The following is a 20771-nucleotide window of genomic DNA, read 5'->3' as shown; positions in this document are numbered from 1 at the left end:
TTATGCCACACACCGTAATGCTTATTACACATTATGCCACACCGTAATGCTTATTAAACATTATGCCACACACTATAATGCTTATTACACAGTATGCCACACACCGTATTGCTTATTACACATTATGGCACACACTGTAATGTTTATTACACATTATTCCACACATCATGTCACACACTTTAATGCTTATTACACATTATGCCACACATCATAATGCCCATTACACATTATGCCACATACCTTAATGCTTATTACACATTACGCCACACACCGTAATGCTTATTACACATTATGCCACACACCATAAAGCCCCTTACACATTATGCCACACATCGTAATGCCCCTTACACATTATGCCACACACCTTAATGCTTATTACACATTATGCCACACACCATAATGCTTATTACACATTATGCCACACACCGTAATGCTTATTACACATTATGCCACACACCATAATGCCCATTACACATTATGCCACACATCGTAATGCCCCTTACACATTATGCCACACACCTTAATGCTTATTACACATGCCACACACCAGGGCCAGTATTTACTAAAAATCCGAGTTTGGTCGATTTGTGTTTTTTTTTCTAAGTCCCAATCCCGGAATTTACTAAGCACCAATCTCGGCAGTGTCTGGTCTATTCGTAATGGTTTGAATGACAACGTCCCGAAATACGAATGAATAGACCATCGGTCAAACGCGGCTGTTATTTCATAGAATACGGCCATTCACTATTCATTCGTATTTGGGTGTTAGTTTCTGAGTGCTCAACTGCGGGTCTGTTTTTTTTCGAATCGTTGAGTTTGGATAACCATACACGGATCAGTGAGATCTGTGCATGGTTATCTATGGGAAAGGGTCTGTTTAGTTTAAAATCAGAAAAAAAAATTGCGTGGGGTCCCCCCTCCTAATCATAACCAGCCTCTGGCTCTTTGAGCCGATCCTGGTTGAAAAAATATGGGGGGGGAAATGACAGGGGTTCCCCCATATTTAATCAACCAGCACCGGGCTCTGCGCCTGGTTCCAAAAATACGGGGGACAAAAAGCGTAGGGGTCCCCCGTATTTCTGAAACCAGCACCGGGCTCCACTAGCTGGGGAGATAATGCCACAGCCGGGGGACACTTTGATATCGGTCCCTGCGGCCGTGCCATTAAAACCCCAACTAGTCACCCCTGGCTGGGGTACCCTGGAGGAGTGGGGACCCCTTCAATCAAGGGGTCCCCCCCTCCAGCCACCCAAGGGCCAGGGGTGAAGCCCGAGGCTGTCCCCCCATCCAAGGGCGGAGGATGGGGGGCTGATAGCCTTTTTGAAAAAATGTGAATATTGTTTTTAGTAGCAGTACTACAAGTCCCAGCAAGCTGGTACTTGGAGAACCACAAGTACCAGCATGCTGTGGAAAACCGGGCCCGCTGGCACCTGTAGTACTACTACTAAAAAAATACCCCAATAATAACAGGAGACACACACCTTGAAAGTATAAGTTTATTACATACATGCACACCTCCAAACATACATACTTACCTATGTTCACACGAGGGTCGGTCCTCTTCTCCATGTAGAATCCATGGGGTACCTGTGGAAAAAATTATACATCGTGGCACCCTCCTGATTGGCTGTGTGCTCCTGTAGTGTCTGTCAGGCAGCACACGGCAGTGATACAATGTAGCGCCTATGCGCTCCATTGTAACCAATGGTGGGAACTTTGTGGTCAGCGGTTGACCGAAAGTAACCTCACCAAGGAGGTGGCGCTCCCTGATTGGCTGAAGGAACCCTCTTAGACAGGAGTCAGGGGGGGGGTCCTGGCAGTCGGGGAAAGGGGTCCCATGTGAGAACATGGGGCCCCTTTCAGTGCGTGGTCGGGTTTGCGTTTTATTTTTTTGACAAGTACGTGGATTATACAGAGAACAGAAGAGGACCGATCTACACTGGATTATGTGAGTATAATTTTTTCCACAGGTACCCCATGGATTCTACATGGAGAAGAGGACCGACCCTCATGTGAACATAGGTAAGTATGTATGTTTGGAGGTGTGCATGTATGTAATAAACTTATACTTTCAAGGTGTGTGTCTCCTGTTTTTATTGGGGTATTTTTTTAGTAGTAGTACTACAGGTGCCAGCGGGCCCGGTTTTCCACCGCATGCTGGTACTTGTGGTTCTCCAAGTACCAGCTTGCGGGGGAGGCTTGCTGGGACTTGTAGTACTGCTACTAAAAACAATATTCAAATTTTTTCAAAAAGGCTATCAGCTCCCCATCCGCCGCCCTTGGATGGGGGGGACAGCCTCGGGCTTCACCCCTGGCCCTTGGGTGGCTGGAGGGGGGGACCCCTTGATTGAAGGGGTCCCCACTCCTCCAGGGTACCCCGGCCAGGGGTGACTAGTTGGGGTTTTAATGGCACGGCCGCAGGGACCGATATCAAAGTGTCCCCCGGCTGTGGCATTATCTCCCCAGCTAGTGGAGCCCAGTGCTGGTTTCAGAAATACGGGGGACCCCTACGCTTTTTGTCCCCCGTATTTTTGGTACCAGGACCAGGCGCAGAGCCCGGTGCTGGTAGATTAAATATGGGGGAACCCCTGTCATTTCTTTCCCCATATTTTTTCAACCAGGACCGGCTCAAAGAGCCCAAGGCTGGTTATGATTAGGAGGGGGGACCCCACGCAATTTTTGACAGGATTTTAAAGACTTTAATTAACTTTTAAAGGTACACAATGAAGCCCTGCACGGATCTCACAGATCCGGCCGGGTTTCCTTGTGTTTTTTCAGGCAGTGTTTTAGTCATCACTCCCGTAAAACACTGCCTGATATTACGAATCACATCGACATCGGAAAAAACGATTGTGCAAAACTCGGCAGCTTAGTGAATGACCGTATCAGGATTCAAAAAGTTGCAGTAAAATGCACCCGATATCATTCGAGTTCAAACACCCTTCAAAACGGACAAAACACGAATATTAGTAAATAAACCCCCGTAATGCTTATTACACATTATGCCACACACCATAATGCTTATTACACATTATGCCACACACTCTAATGCTTATTACACATTATGCCACACACCATAATACTTATTACACATTATGCCACACACCATTATGCCCATTACACATTATGCTACACACCGTAATGCTTATTACACAGTATGCCAAACACCGTAATGCTAATTACACATTATGCCACACACCTTAATGCTTATTACACAGTATGCCACACACCATAATGCTTATTACACATTATGCCACACACCTTAATGCTTATTACACAGTATGCCACACACCTTAATGCTTATTACACAGTATGCCACACATCGTAATGCTTATTACACATTATGCCACACACCTTAATGCTTATTACACAGTATGCCACACACCATAATGCTTATTAACCATTATGCCACACACCGTAATGCTTATTACACATTATGCCACACACTTTACTGCTTATTACACATTATGCCACACACCATAATGCTTATTACACATTATGCCACACACTGTAATGCTTATTACTCATTATGTCACACACCGACACTCAAAAATGCCCCTTATAAATTATGCCCCAGTGGTGGGCTGGTGGTACGCTTATTTCTTAATGGTACGCCGTACCACCCTACTTTCAGCACTGGTTACATGCCATCAGCTGCACCAAATGTGAATAGACTGTTTCACTTTGCGCTCACCTACAAGGGTGTGATGTTGTGGGCAGCAAGATTGCGAGGAGGAGGCTACCTCAACTACCTCCCTAAAGAGGCTGCACTGGAGAAACGCACTGAAGTCAATCAACCAGGTAAAACGCATTTTCTATCCTCCAAATGCATGACGTCCCTGGGCTTAACCGCTAAACACCCCTGGTTCCTCTGTGGTACACTGCTCCTGTTGCCACACAAGCTACTTCCTACGTCCTTTGTTTCTTTAGACTCCCAGGTGTTTTCCAGTAGTGGGCAGTTGAAGGGAGATTTGTTTGAAGCTGTTGGCATTAGGTACCCAGCAGTAATGATGTAAGCCGGGCTCTAACCTGTAACATATTCATCTACTGTCATGATATTACATGACAAATCTTTACCACGCTCTCTAGAGAGACTAACATTACTATGAGCTCAATTAGCCAACAGATCAATCCTTATTAGCTTGCCACTGCTCATCAATACTCTGCTTCCAAGAAAGAGCTAATTAAATCAGACATTGGTTAAAGGGAGAAGAGCGGTGTGTAATAAATAGCATTTTCTCTATACTGAATGTCACATGTCATAGACCTTTTAAAGAGCAATTTATACCATCTTGTCGCATACAATAATAAGCCATCGTATATGGAAAAGAAGTGTTGTGTCGTATCTGGTATCCTATAATGAATTATTTAATGTTCGCACTGGGAGCCAGATTGGCTAGAAACGGCCCTGTATGTTCAGGCTTGGACTGGCCCACAGGGGTACAGGGGAAACCACCGGTGGGCCCCACTGCCTGGGGGTCCACCTCCTGCTCTAAGGATCAGGTTCCAGACTATGCACTTGAATTATACATTATACATGTTACCTTATACTGGACTATGGTGTATTTTCTACAGTGCATTGCTGTTATTAATCTGTTATTAATCTGGCACATTATCATGCATGCAGCAGAGTATTTTACTGTATATATTTATGAAGGGGCCCAGACATTGCACTCTCTAATGGTTAGTCAAACCAATGAGGGGGCAGACCCCTCCCCCTCTGCAGACTGGCCACACCCCTAAACATGGGCCCCTACCACTCCAATCCCCTGGTGGGCCCTACATGCCCCAGTCCGACACTGTGTATGTATGTAGCCACTTTCAGCAATACGTCTCCGACACTCTGCGACCATCTTCCTGCGTCTGAATAGCCACCTCCCTGTCTCCGCCGAGGAACATTCAGCACCTTTCCAACACACTTTGTATATTGCCTCTGTACAGGCCTGCCATCAGGGGGGTGCTGCGGGCACAGATGTCCAGGGCCCTGCCTCTCTAACAGAGGGGAGAGGGCCCAGGCCGCTCATGCCGCTGTCCACCCGCCGCCATGCTCTGCCCAATTTTTATAACCGAGTTCTGGCACAAGAGGGGGAGAGAATGCTGTAAGCTTCTTTTGTAAGCGTCACTCCAAAAATGGACGCCGCCTCAGAGGAGACAGTTATTAAAGATACTAGAGGACTCTCCCCCTCCTGTGACAGTGCCAGATCTCGTCATGAAAAGGGGTCGGAGGGGGCGGAGCTACACAGGACTGGGCTGCTACCACATCTGCTACAGCTTTGGCCAGCCTGCGATAGGTAAGTTGGTACAGGGGGCGTTACACGTGTAAGTGGCACTGGTACAGGGGGCGTTATGTGTGTAAGCGGCACTGGTACAGGGGGCGTTACGTGTGTAAGCGGCACTGGTACAGGGGGCGTTACATGTCTAATCGGCACTGGTACAGGGGGCGTTACGTGTGTAAGCGGCACTGGTACAGGGGGTGTTACATGTCTAAGCCAGGGACGTGCGGTGAGCTAAATGGCTCAGGAGGCACTGGCTGACCCCAGAGCCAGATTTACATGCAATATATGAGCCAAAGGGTAAATCTGGGCATTATACACAGGTGCAGCAGTATAAACTCCTGGAAATCTGGTGAGTTTTGATTAGAGATGTGTGGAAAGGATACAGAGGTGAGGCACTGCCTCACCTGCCATAGACTTTTTACTCCAGAGTTTGGGCTATAAAAATAATTAGAATAATGCAAAGAAGATATTTCAAACAAATTATCAGTATTTTTCATATATATTATTCAGTCAAAACTCTGGTTTAAACGTAAGTATAGCAGGAAAGGCTCTGCCTCACCCCACTGCACGTCACTGGTCTAAGCGGCACTGGTACAGGGGGCGTTACATGTCTAATCGACACTGGTACAAGGGGGCGTTACGTGTGTAAGCGCCACTGGTACAGGGGGTGTTACATGTGTAAGTGGCACTGGTACAGGGGGCGTTACGTGTGTAAGCGTCAGTGGTACAGGGGGCGTTACGTGTGTCAGTGGCACTGGTATAGGGGGCGTTACATGTGTAAGCGTCACTGGTACAGGGGGCATTACGTGCGTAAGCGGCACAGGTACAGGGGGCCGTTACATGTGTAAGCGGCACTGGTACAGGGGGCGTTACGTGTGTAAGCGGCACTGGTACAGGGGGCGTTACGTGTGTAAGCGGCACTGGTACAGGGGGCATTACGTGAGTAAGCGGCACAGGTACAGGGGGCCGTTACATGTGTAAGCGGCACTGGTACAGGGGGCGTTACGTGTGTAAGCGGCACTGGTACAGGGGGCGTTACGTGTGTAAGCGGCACTGGTACAGGGGGCGTTACGTGTGTAAGCGCACTGGTACAGGGGGCGTTACGTGTGTAAGCGGCACTGGTACAGGGGGCGTTACGTGTGTAAGCGCACTGGTACAGGGGGCGTTACGTGTGTAAGCGCACTGGTACAGGGGGCGTTACGTGTGTAAGCGGCACTGGTACAGGGGGCGTTACGTGTGTAAGCGGCACAGGTACAGGGGGCGTTACGCGTGTAAGCGGCACTGCTACAGTGGGCGTTACGTGTGTAAGCGGCACTGGTACAGGGGGTGTTACATGTGTTATCGAGTCGCGTTATCGGATCCCCTCGGACCGCCCATTGTTCTCTGCTGCGGGCGGCCGAGGAGGGTCGTAGAGGGGCTGCAGGGTAAGCGGGAGGCTTGCCCACCTTTCCGGGGGGCCGGGTGGGCCACCCGATTTTCGGGAGCCTCCCGGCCATTCCTGGAGGGTAGGCAAGTATGGGTTGGGGCCCGCTGGACCCAGGGGCCCGTGTGCACAGCACACACTGTACCTGATATAGATACACCTATATGGGGACTGGTTCTCCTACTTTTAGAAAGGATGGACTAGATTCAGACATAGAAGCATCTATAGGAAGCACAAGATTAGCAATGGAGATGGTCGCTACAAGCTCCTCCCCTTGTGTACATACGAATGTTCAAGGATTGACACGCCCACTTTCAGCACCCAGAGGTGCAGTGATAGTGATTGGTGCCTCCTTATACGTCAGCAATGGTCACCTAATTGACACTTGCACTAGCCCCTATAGCAGGTGCAGTTTCTGTGTATGAATATGACCTCCTATGCCTGCGTCTGGACATCTGTGCACAGGACCCCTTTCATCAACACTGAACAAACCATTTCTGCATGTATTTCTAGCCACCTCCCAGGAACACCCATCATTTTTCCACAATGTTCCTGATACCTTCCATCTCAATAGCGCCCCTGTGTGTACACTCTGTGTAATGCATGTGCACCAAGGAGTGTTTAGGAATTTCCGCTAATGCGCAGCAGTTGCAATAAATTACCTACGTGACCATTACCACAGCGAGTGCCACTGGCTCAGACCTGATATCGCCAATCGGGAGTAACTGACAATTTAAATGGAATTTTTTTATTAATGTTGGGGCAGGATGGTCGAGATCTTTCATTAAACGCATGTAAAAAATTAAATATTCCGAAAATTACTATTAATAAATGACACCAGTTGAATTATTAATAGTACCGATTTTTGGCTCTCCAAACTTCCATTGAAAGTATAGAAGGGGCGTGGCCACATCCCCTTTACCCGTGACCACGCCCCCTTTTCAAATTTGTACCGATTTTTGGGGGTCATTCCGAGTTGATCGCTCGCTAGCAGTTTTTAGCAGCCGTGCAAACGCATAGTCGCCGCCCACGGGGAGTGTATTTTCGCTTTGCAGGAGTGCGATCGCCTGTGCAGCCAGCGCGGCAGCAAACACATTTTGTGCAAAACAAGACCAGCCCTGTAGTTACTCATTCTGTGCGATGATTGCTGCGACAAGTGACACGGTAATGACGTCAGATACCCGCCCAGCAAACGCCCGGCCACGCCTGTGTTTTTCCAAACACTCCTACAAATTAAAATGGTCAGTTGACACCCAGAAACGCTCTCTTCCTGTCAATCTCCTAGCGATCGGCTGTGCGACTGAATGCGTCGCTAGAACCTGTGCAAAACCACTATGCTCTTTGTACCCGTACGTCGCGCGTGCGCACTGCGGTGCATACGCATGCGCAGATTAGCCGTTTTTTCACTGATCGCTACGCAGCGAACAACGGCAGCTAGCGATCAACTCGGAATGACCCCCTTTATCTGTAAAATGTTGGAGGGTATGCAGTGATAGTCATCCTGAAACACTTTGGGGGCCACACTGGGTGTCCCTGTAACCTCCAAACAGTGCGCACAGTACTCATAGGGGCCAATTAAATTAGCCATGGAAGACGCCAGAAAGGTTCCCATCGGCTTCCGAGAGTCCACTGTAGAAGGCAGATTCTGCTCGCACCCTATTGTAGTTTCCTGTGTACAGAGCTGTACGCATCTTGCCGTGCATATTTAAGATTAAATCCTAGTCTGCATAACCCACAGTTCCATTGACACGCCCTCACTGAATTTTGCCCACGTGCCAACTCCCAATTACTGCCAGCTTACGCCGCTCCAGCCATAAGTGTAGATGCGGACACAGGGACTGATCTGTATTTGAGCACAAACCAAGTGTTTATGTGCAAATCCGATGTTTGCACGTGTGCAGAATGGGTTCTACGATATTGCTCGCAGCCCTCCTTAGCTACAGCATTGGGGGGGGTGACAGGGTCTGTTTTACAAAACAGGGGGTACATAGCCCCTGTTTTTGTGGGTGTGCCTGGTCTAGGGTCTGCATTGTCGGACAGACTTACCAGAGCTGGCTGAGCAGATCTGATGGGCAGTCTGAGTAAGCTTCGGCTTCCGCAGACTGACCGTGATCCAATGCTAGTCCGATGCTGCGTCTTCTGATGCAGCACACTGATTTTGCAGATGCATGCAGGAGGCATCTATTTCCTACAGGCTCCTCCTACTGCATTTGCATTTTAAATGTACGATATTGCACAGCCGCCTCCCTGCACTTCCCTGCTGCCGTGCAATTCCTTACAAATCAGAATCAGGCCCACCGTGCGTACAATACACATTGGCCCTCATTCCGAGTTGATCGCTCGCAAGGCGAATTTAGCAGAGTTGCTCACGCTAAGCCTACGCCTACTGGGAGTGTATCTTAGCTTCTTAAAATTGCGACCGATGTATTCGCAATATTGCGATTACAAACTACTTAGCAGTTTCAGAGTAGCTTCAGACTTACTCGGCATCTGCGTTCAGTTCAGTGCTTGTCGTTCCTGGTTTGACGTCATAAACACACCCAGCGTTCGCCCAGACACTCCCCCGTTTCTCCGGCCACTCCTGCGTTTTTTCCGGAAACGGTAGCGTTTTTATCCACACGCCCCGAAAACGCTGTGTTTCCGCCCAGTAACACCCATTTCCTGTCAATCACACTACGTTCGCCAGAGCGAAGAAAAAGCCGTGAGTAAAAATACTATCTTCATTGTAAAATTACTTGGCGCAGTCGCAGTGCGAATATTGCGCATGCGTACTAAGCGGAATTTCACTGCGATGCGAAGAAAATTACCGAGCGATCAACTCGGAATGAGGGCCATTATCCATACTTGCATGCACAGGCAGAAACATGCAATATGTGGCCCGCCAACAGGCGTATGTTCAACTCTACACCTGTGTAGTCGCTCTGCAGAATGTGCATCAGGCTCCTGACAACTGACTAAGGGCCTAATTTACGAATAATTGCAAAAGCAAAATCTTCCTCTAATGGGCAATACCATGGGGGTAATTCAGATCTGATCCAGCAGCAAATTTGTTAACTAATGGGCAAAACCATGTGCACTGCAGGTGGGGGCAAATGTAACATGTGCAGAGAGAGTTAGATTTGGGTGGGTTATATTGTTTCGGTGCAGGGTAAATACGCACATGCAGGGGTGGGGGTTCTGAGTACCTAGAACTAGAGATGAGCGGGTTCGGTTTCTCTGAATCCGAACCCGCACGAACTTCATGTTTTTTTCACGGGTCCGAGCAGACTCGGATCCTCCCGCCTTGCTCGGTTAACCCGAGCGCGCCCGAACGTCATCATGACGCTGTCGGATTCTCGCGAGACTCGGATTCTATATAAGGAGCCGCGCGTCGCCGCCATTTTCACACGTGCATTGAGATTGATAGGGAGAGGACGTGGCTGGCGTCCTCTCCATTTAGATTAGGGTTGAGAGAGAGAGAGAGAGATTGACCTGAGGCTGTGATACTGTAGAAGAGAGTGCAGAGTTTAGTGACTGACGACCACAGTGACCACCAGACAGTGCAGTTGTTTGTTTTATTTAATATATCCGTTCTCTGCCTGAAAAAAACGATACACACAGTGACTCAGTCACATACCATATCTGTGTGCACTGCTCAGCCCAGTGTGCTGCATCAATGTATATATATATCTGACTGTGCTCAGCTCACACAGCTTATAATTGTGGGGGAGACTGGGGAGCACTGCAGTGCCAGTTATAGGTTATAGCAGGAGCCAGGAGTACATAATATTATATTAAAATTAAACAGTGCACACTTTTGCTGCAGGAGTGCCACTGCCAGTGTGACTAGTGACCAGTGACCTGACCACCAGTATATATAATATTAGTAGTATACTATCTCTTTATCAACCAGTCTATATTAGCAGCAGACACAGTACAGTGCGGTAGTTCACGGCTGTGGCTACCTCTGTGTCGGCACTCGGCAGCCCGTCCATAATTGTATATACCACCTAACCGTGGTTTTTTTTTTCTTTCTTTATAGTCATACTAGTTACGAGTATACTATCTCTTTATCAACCAGTCTATATATTAGCAGCAGACACAGTACAGTGCGGTAGTTCACGGCTGTGGCTACCTCTGTGTCGGCACTCGGCAGCCCGTCCATAATTGTATATACCACCTAACCGTGGTTTTTTTTTCTTTCTTTATACATACATACTAGTTACGAGTATACTATCTCTTTATCAACCAGTCTATATATTAGCAGCAGACACAGTACAGTGCGGTAGTTCACGGCTGTGGCTACCTCTGTGTCGGCACTCGGCAGCCCGTCCATAATTGTATATACCACCTAACCGTGGTTTTTTTTTCTTTCTTTATACATACATACTAGTTACGAGTATACTATCTCTTTATCAACCAGTCTATATATTAGCAGCAGACACAGTACAGTGCGGTAGTTCACGGCTGTGGCTACATCTGTGTCGGCACTCGGCAGCCCGTCCATAATTGTATATACCACCTAACCGTGGTTTTTTTTTTCTTTCTTTATACATACATACTAGTTACGAGTATACTATCTCTTTATCAACCAGTCTATATTAGCAGCAGACACAGTACAGTGCGGTAGTTCACGGCTGTGGCTACCTCTGTGTCGGCACTCGGCAGCCCGTCCATAATTGTATATACCACCTAACCGTGGTTTTTCTTTCTTTCTTTATACATACATACTAGTTACGAGTATACTATCTCTTTATCAACCAGTCTATATATTAGCAGCAGACACAGTACAGTGCGGTAGTTCACGGCTGTGGCTACCTCTGTGTCGGCACTCGGCAGCCCGTCCATAATTGTATATACCACCTAACCGTGGTTTTTTTTTCTTTCTTTATACATACATACTAGTTGCGAGTATACTATCTCTTTATCAACCAGTCTATATATTAGCAGCAGACACAGTACAGTGCGGTAGTTCACGGCTGTGGCTACCTCTGTGTCGGCACTCGGCAGCCCGTCCATAATTGTATATACCACCTAACCGTGGTTTTTTTTTCTTTCTTTATACATACATACTAGTTACGAGTATACTATCTCTTTATCAACCAGTCTATATTAGCAGCAGACACAGTACAGTGCGGTAGTTCACGGCTGTGGCTACCTCTGTGTCGGCACTCGGCAGCCCGTACATAATTGTATACCACCTAACCTTTTTCTTTGCATCATGTGCTGATTGGGGAGGGTTTTTTGGAAGGGACATCCTGCGTGACACTGCAGTGCCACTCCTAAATGGGCCCGGTGTTTGTGTCGGCCACTAGGGTCGCTAATCTTACTCACACAGTCAGCTACCTCATTGCGCCTCTTTTTTTCTTTGCGTCATGTGCTGTTTGGGGAGGGTTTTTTGGAAGGGACATCCTGCGTGACACTGCAGTGCCACTCCTAGATGGGCCCGGTGTTTGTGTCGGCCACTAGGGTCGCTAATCTTACTCACACAGCTACCTCATTGCGCCTCTTTTTTTCTTTGCGTCATGTGCTGTTTGGGGAGGGTTTTTTGGAAGGGACATCCTGCGTGACACTGCAGTGCCACTCCTAGATGGGCCCGGTGTTTGTGTCGGCCACTAGGGTCGCTAATCTTACTCACACAGTCAGCTACCTCATTGCGCCTCTTTTTTTCTTTGCGTCATGTGCTGTTTGGGGAGGGTTTTTTGGAAGGGACATCCTGCGTGACACTGCAGTGCCACTCCTAGATGGGCCCGGTGTTTGTGTCGGCCACTAGGGTCGCTAATCTTACTCACACAGCTACCTCATTGCGCCTCTTTTTTTCTTTGCGTCATGTGCTGTTTGGGGAGGGTTTTTTGGAAGGGCCATCCTGCGTGACACTGCAGTGCCACTCCTAGATGGGCCCGGTGTTTGTGTCGGCCACTAGGGTCGCTAATCTTACTCACACAGCTACCTCATTGCGCCTCTTTTTTTCTTTGCGTCATGTGCTGTTTGGGGAGGGTTTTTTGGAAGGGACATCCTGCGTGACACTGCAGTGCCACTCCTAGATGGGCCCGGTGTTTGTGTCGGCCACTAGGGTCGCTTATCTTACTCACACAGCGACCTCGGTGCAAATTTTAGGACTAAAAATAATATTGTGAGGTGTGAGGTATTCAGAATAGACTGAAAATGAGTGTAAATTATGGTTTTTGAGGTTAATAATACTTTGGGATCAAAATGACCCCCAAATTCTATGATTTAAGCTGTTTTTTAGTGTTTTTTGAAAAAAACACCCGAATCCAAAACACACCCGAATCCGACAAAAAAAATTCGGTGAGGTTTTGCCAAAACGCGTTCGAACCCAAAACACGGCCGCGGAACCGAACCCAAAACCAAAACACAAAACCCGAAAAATTTCAGGCGCTCATCTCTACCTAGAACCCCCTCTGCCCGCCGATCCATCGCCACAGCTTACCGATTTTTATTTATTTTTTAACTGAGCCCCACAATGGTGGTCATTCCGAGTTGATCGCTCGTTGACTATTTTCGCAGCGCAGCGATCAAGTGAAAAAACGCCAATTCTGCGCATGCGAATGGTACTTTCACACAAAACTTTGTAGATTTACACAAGCTCGAGCAACGTTTTTTCATCGCTCGAGTGATCGGAGTGTGATTGACAGGAAGTGGGTGTTTCTGGGCGGAAACTGGCCATTTTCAGGGAGTGTGCTAAAAAACGCAGGCGTGCCAGGTAAAAACGCAGGAGTGGCTGGAGAAACGGGGGAGTGGCTTGCCGAACGCAGGGCGTGTTAGTGACGTCAAACCAGGAACTAAACGGACTGAGCTGATCGCAATCTAGGAGTAGGTCTGGAGCTACTCAGAAACTGCAGGGAATTATTTAGTAGCAATTCTGCTAATCTTTCATTCGCTATTCTGCTAAGCTAAGATACACTCCCAGAGGGTGGCGGCCTAGCGTGTGCAATGCTGCTAAAAGCAGCTAGCGAGCGATCAACTCGGAATGAGGGCCAATGTGCGGCTGCTGGAAGCTGCCTCCTATCACACTGACTGAGGAGGCAGGCTGTGGCTGTGCGGCTGGCTGAGTGTGTAGGAGGAGCTGCTGTAGCTGCAGAGGCAGTGTGTGCAGCTCCTCCCAGGCAGTTCTCCCGTCCCATGTGACTTCTGTATCAGAGCTGGCCAGAGTCGGATGAGGCAGAGAGTTATGCCCTGCAGTGAGCAGGTGTGTGTGTGAATATACTGGGATTTAGTTATGCTGGGCGGGCGAGGCACCCACTGTCCTGATGTTTGAGGGGGAGGGGGGCATGATATGTGTGTGTATATGCTGTATGTGTGTGTGTGTATATATACTGTATGTATGCTGTGTGTGTGTGTATGTGTGTGTGTATATATTGTAACACTGTAGGGGTGCAAGGCGCCTTTTCCTGGGGAATATGGTAGCACGCAGCAGCTGAGGAACAACACAAGTCCAGTTTCTGGTACAACTGACCCCGGACAGTTTTATTGAAACAGAAAATAAAACAAACCCCAAAATAAAAATACCTTGCCTGTCCGGCACTAACTAAACATAAGATATTCCTAACTGTCACTAAACAAAACACAGAGTTCTTCAGTACATACTGTATAGCTTACTTGCATCAGAAAGCGTGTCTCTCACACACAGATCCCTCAGCCTTCCCAGGCAGTCTGCCCATACTAATCAGGTTAGCAGCACTATAACACACTTACACAGCTGAAACCCTGATTAGCCCTCTGTGAGGCCAAAGACCCGAACTGGGCCCAATGTCTAGAACTCGCCTTATCTCTCTCTCAGAGCCTTTACCCAGCTTTTACAGCAAACTGAAAAGGTTCAGACAAAACAAAAAGCATTTTTCCTAGAAGTTAACATTTTCTAAAACATGTAAGACAAGAACCTGGGACAAATATACCTGCCCTCAAACACTATCCCAGTGTTCTTGTCACATATCCCCCTCCCCTGTTTCGACCTAGGGGCCGGAACACTTGTAGCCCCCAAACAGAAGATGCGAGACAATGCATCTGCGTTGGCCAATTGTGTTCTATGTTCGACAGTAAACTTAAAGTCCTGCAACGCTAGAAACCATCTAGTTACACGAGCATTCTTGCCTCTATTTACATACATCCATTTTAAAGGGGCATGGTCTGTCACTAGTCTGAATTGTCTACCCAAGAGGTAATATCTCAAGGTATCTAGTGCCCACTTAATGGCCAAAGCCTCCTTTTCCACAATGGCATACCTTTTTTCATGCTCATTGAGTTTCCTACTCAAATAAATGATAGGGTGTTCGTCCCCATCTCTGGTTTGGGACAGCACAGCACCTATCCCTACCTCTGAGGCATCTGTCTGTACCACAAATTCTTTTGAAAAATCTGGTGTTATCAACACCGGTTGTGAACACAAAGCCACTTTTAACGCTTGGAACGCCTTTTCTGCATCAGGGTTCCATTTCACCACATTTGACTGCTTCCCTTTGGTAAGGTCTGACAACGGCACCGCTGTGGTCGCAAAATTAGGAATAAACCGTCTATAGTACCCAGTAATTCCCAAAAAAGCCCTTACCTGTTTTTTATTCACTGGACGAGGCCAGTTTTGAATAGCATCAACTTTATTCAATTGGGGCCTAATCAGACCTCTGCCTATGGTGAAGCCCAAGTATTTGACCTCCTCCATTGCGAGGCAGCACTTCTTTGGGTTAGCAGTTAACCCTGCCTCTCTGATTGAGTCCAGTACTGCTTGTACTTTAACCAAATGGGACCCCCAGTCTGTACTGTGAATTACCACATCATCCAAATAGGCAGCTGCATATTTTCTATGGGGCCTCAAAATTTTATCCATCGCCCGTTGAAAGGTTGCTGGAGCCCCATGCAACCCAAAGGGTAACATCTTATACTGGTACAGCCCCTCCGGAACCGAAAAGGCTGTTTTTTCTTTGGCGCTATCAGATAAAGGAATTTGCCAGTAACCTTTGGTCAGGTCCAATGTGGTGAGAAACCTGGCTGTTCCCAGCCTTTCTACAAGCTCATCCACACGGGGCATGGGGTATGCGTCAAACTTGGACACCTCATTTAACTTACGAAAGTCATTACAGAAGCGTATGCTACCGTCGGGCTTCGGGATGAGCACTATGGGACTGGACCACTCACTGTTAGACTCCTCTATGACTCCAAGTTCTACCATGGTTTTAACTTCCTTAGAAATAGCTTCTCGCTGAGCTTCAGGAATCCTATATGGCTTTAAATGAACCCTGACCCCTGGTTCTGTGACAATGTCATGTTTTATTATGGTCGTTCGGCCAGGCAGCTCTGAAAATACCTCCCTATTTTGGATGAGAAATTCTTTAACCTGATTGTTCTGATCAGCTGATAATGTCTCTGACACCTTCACTGCGGGAAGCAACCGGGGTGAAAACACCGAAGGGCAAGGCTCCGCTGACAGAGACAACCTATCTTTCCAGGGTTTGATTAAGTTAACATGGTAAATCTGTTCGGGTTTTCTCTTTCCCGGCTGGTATACTTTGTAATTAACCTCATTCACTTTTTCCCTAATCTCAAATGGACCCTGCCATTTAGCTAGGAATTTGCTTTCCACAGTGGGTACCAAAACAAGAACTCTATCTCCAGGAGCAAATTCCCGTATCTTGGCACTCCGGTTATAGACCCTCTGTTGAGCACTTTGGGCCTGTTCCATGTGCTCTCTGACAACAGGTACCACGGCTGCAATCCTATCCTGCATTTGTGTTACATGCTCAATAACGCTTCTATAAGGAGTGGGCTGTCCTTCCCACGTCTCTTTGGCAATATCCAACAACCCTCTGGGGTGTCTACCATACAACAAATCAAACGGAGAAAACCCCGTAGAGGACTGAGGAACTTCTCTGATGGCCATTAACAAGTAGGGCAACAAACAATCCCAGTTTTTCCCATCTCTCTCAACAACCTTTTTTAACATACTTTTTAATGTTTTATTAAACCTTTCCACCAACCCGTCAGTTTGGGGATGGTAGATGGACGTCCTGAGGTGAGTGACCTTAAATAACTTGCACAATTCTTTCATGATCCTTGACATAAATGGAGTACCTTGGTCAGTCAAAATTTCTTTTGGTATTCCCACTCTACTAAATACCTGCACCAGCTCCTTAGCTATCGCCTTGGTTGTGATAGTGCGTAAAGGGACAGCCTCAGGATATCGAGTGGCATAGTCCATAATTACCAGGATATACTGATGGCCCCGAGCAGACTTTAACAAGGGCCCCACGAGATCCATGGCTATTCTGTCAAACGGGACCTCTATAATAGGCATGGGAACTAGTGGGCTCCTGAAATGGGGTCTAGGGGCATGATACTGGCATTCAGGACAGGAAGAACAATATTCAGACACTTCTTTATAAACCCCTGGCCAAAAGAACCTTTGTAAAACTCTTTCAGTGGTTTTTTCTGCCCCTAAATGTCCTGCGGTAACGTGACTATGAGCTAAATCTAGTACCGTTCTCCGATAAGGCTGGGGAACTACCAGCTGTTCTACCACATCCTCACCCCTTTTGACAATGTGGTACAAGAGCTCATTACAGATGGCCATGTGGGGATACGTAACCCTGTCACCTGGTACCACAGGTTCCCCATTAACAATCTTAACATTCTCTCTAGCCTTTATTAAGGTAGGATCCTTTAACTGTTCAGACGCAAACAGATCCTTCTTTACCTCCAGGTCAGGCACGCTTTCAGTTCTAACTACTATGTCTCTGTTCCCGGCAAGAGGGTCCTCACTGGACTCCCCATCTGTCACTTCCCCAGCCAAACTAGCAAAAGGCAAAGGGCCAGAAAGTTCCGAAGACCCACGTACATCCATAAAATCACCGGTATTATCAACTGGCTTTTTACTTCTCACATCTGTTGATAACCGTGATTCCCACAGTTTCCAAAAATGAGGAAAATCCCTCCCTATTATGGCCTCATGCACCAAGGTAGGGACCAGTCCCACTTTAACCATTGCTGACCCACAACAAGTTTCTATATTCACCTCAGCAGTGGCATAATGTTGGGTATCCCCATGTATGCAAGTTACCCCAATAGGTATTTGCTGGACCTTTAAGGGGTTCACTAACCCAGCTTTCACGAGGGTAACTAAACTTCCTGAATCTAGCAAGGCCTCTACCCGGTTACCCTCTAAGAACACATCACACATTTGTTTTTCCAGCTCAGGTGAAGGTACCACAGTACAGGCTAACCTAGCAAAGAAAGACATTCTGCGACATTCAAAGGCAGCATCACATTGCATGGGTTCTTGCATGACTGGGCAATTGGCAACAACATGACCTGGCATACCACATCTAAAACATTTAACCACACGATTATCAACCCGTTTGGGCAACATAGACCGTTCTAGCCCCATTGGCCTGTCTCCAGGGCCAGTGTTTACAGTCTCTCCAGCCTTGCGTTCTCTTAACCGCCCAGCAACGTTTTCCCACGGAACAGTCTTACCAGTCTTTACTGAAGGGCACTGTCGAGGATCTATGGGTTGCTGGGTGGTCATCAGTAGTTCCTCTGCTGCCAAATACCGCTCTACCATGTCTACTAATTGGTCAGCAGTACCCGGGTTTCCATGGCTCACCCACTTGCGCAGGACCATGGGCAAAGATCTCAAGTAGCGGTCCATGACGACTCTTTCAACCATCTGGGGACCAGTTAATGTCTCTGGCTGTAGCCATTTTTTTGTTAGCTGAATAAGGTCGTGCATCTGAGAGCGCGGAGGCTTCTCCATGGCGTACACCCAACGGTGCACCCGTTGTGCTCGTACTGACAGCGTGACTCCCAGGCGGGTCAGGATCTCAGTCTTTAGTTTATCATAGTCCCGAGCCTCAGCAGGGCTTAAATCAAAGTACGCTTTTTGGGGCTCACCTGACAGAAAAGGTGCCAGCAGACTGGCCCACTGTGCTTTTGGCCAGTTCTCACGCTCTGCAGTCCTTTCAAACGTGGTCAAGTAGGCCTCCACATCGTCAGCCTCTGTAATTTTCTGCAAGAAGTGACTGGCCCGTATAGAACTAGAGCTGGTCGGAGCACTGACGGCCACATCTCCAATCCGGGCTGCAAGGCTCTGCACCACTTCTGTTAAGGCCTCTCTATCCTGACGCTGTTGCCGGTAAAGTTCGTCAATAGCCACCTGCTGCTGTCTCCTATTTTCCTCCATTGCCACCTGCTGCTGTCGGTTGGCCTCCTGCTGAGCCGCTGTAGCTTGCAGCAAGGCTTTAAGCAGATCCTCCATGTCGACAGATTTTTCAGGCGGCTTTGTAGCTGCTTTCACCCAAGACATATATCAAACCCTCAGGGGTGAGTCTCAGTAACTTCACACTGGGCTGTATCTGCATAAACCACCGTTTTCTGCAGGCCTCACAAAGCTGCTGCTTTCACTTATGCGCAGAACGGGGTTGCTCGCATTCTCCACCAAGTTGTAACACTGTAGGGGTGCAAGGCGCCTTTTCCTGGGGAATATGGTAGCACGCAGCAGCTGAGGAACAACACAAGTCCAGTTTCTGGTACAACTGACCCCGGACAGTTTTATTGAAACAGAAAATAAAACAAACCCCAAAATAAAAATACCTTGCCTGTCCGGCACTAACTAAACATAAGATATTCCTAACTGTCACTAAACAAAACACAGAGTTCTTCAGTACATACTGTATAGCTTACTTGCATCAGACAGCGTGTCTCTCACACACAGATCCCTCAGCCTTCCCAGGCAGTCTGCCCATACTAATCAGGTTAGCAGCACTATAACACACTTACACAGCTGAAACCCTGATTAGCCCTCTGTGAGGCCAAAGACCCGAACTGGGCCCAATGTCTAGAACTCGCCTTATCTCTCTCTCAGAGCCTTTACCCAGCTTTTACAGCAAACTGAAAAGGTTCAGACAAAACAAAAAGCATTTTTCCTAGAAGTTAACATTTTCTAAAACATGTAAGACAAGAACCTGGGACAAATATACCTGCCCTCAAACACTATCCCAGTGTTCTTGTCACAATATATACTGTATGTACACATGCTGTGTGTGTGTGTGTCATACTTACGGACATTTTATATCTCCTCTCCGGGAGAAGCCCGGAGAGGAGACGCTGCAGGTGTCTTCGAGGGGCGGGGCCGGACTGTGACATCACTAAGCCCCGCCCCCGCAGGGAAATGCCGCGATTCGCGGGTCCGCGGGAAGGGGGCGGGGCTAAAATTACGCGATTTGCATCATTTTAACCCCTTCTCCACCCGACGGTGGAGGTTATCTCTCCATCCTGCTCGCATCGCTACCGTGCGAGCAGGATGCGGGAGACCTGCCCACTCCTCCGGGGGTGCGGGGGGCTACCCCAAAAAACGGGAGCCTCCCGCAGCTTCCGGGAGAGTAGGTAAGTATGGTGTGTGTGTGTGTATATAATGTATGTATGTATGTGCTATGTGTGTATATGCTGTTTGTATACATGCTATGTGTGTATATGCTGTATGTGTGTGAATATACTGTATGTATATGCTATGTGTGTGAATATGCTGTATGAACATGCTGTGTGTGTGTGTGTGTGTGTGTGTGTGTGTGTGTGTGTGTGTATATGCTGTATGTATGCTATGTGTGTTCATGTGTATATGCTGTATGTATGCATTGTGTGTGTTTCTGTGTATGTTGTATGTATGCTATGTTTGTGTGTATATGCTGTATGTATGCTATGTTTGTGTTTATGTTTATATGCTATATGTATGTATGCATGCTATGTGTGTGTGTATATGCTGTATGTATACATGCTATGTGCAGGGGCGTAGCTATGTCAGTCAGGGTTCCATAGCAAAATTTAATGCTCACAGCCGCCGCCTTGAATGCCCCGCCCAACCCTACCTCTACCCCCATGAATTACTCAAAATTCTCCTTCCCCAGTGAACTTCCCACATCATGCACCATTGGGCCACTGCCGCCTCATCTGCTCTCCCGGCCGGCCTGACTCCATCTTGTGTCTCCTCACAGACACCTAGAAGAGGCATGGCCATGGTCCAGAGCTGTCCCTGCAGACTCAGCCACGCCTCCTCCCAGCATTAGTTACCACAGTTAGTTCAGGAGAGG

The sequence above is a fragment of the Pseudophryne corroboree genome, chromosome 11, assembly GCF_028390025.1.
Source record: "Pseudophryne corroboree isolate aPseCor3 chromosome 11, aPseCor3.hap2, whole genome shotgun sequence".
NCBI classification, from domain to species: Eukaryota; Metazoa; Chordata; class Amphibia; order Anura; family Myobatrachidae; genus Pseudophryne; species Pseudophryne corroboree.
This window is presented reverse-complemented; position numbering follows the sequence as displayed.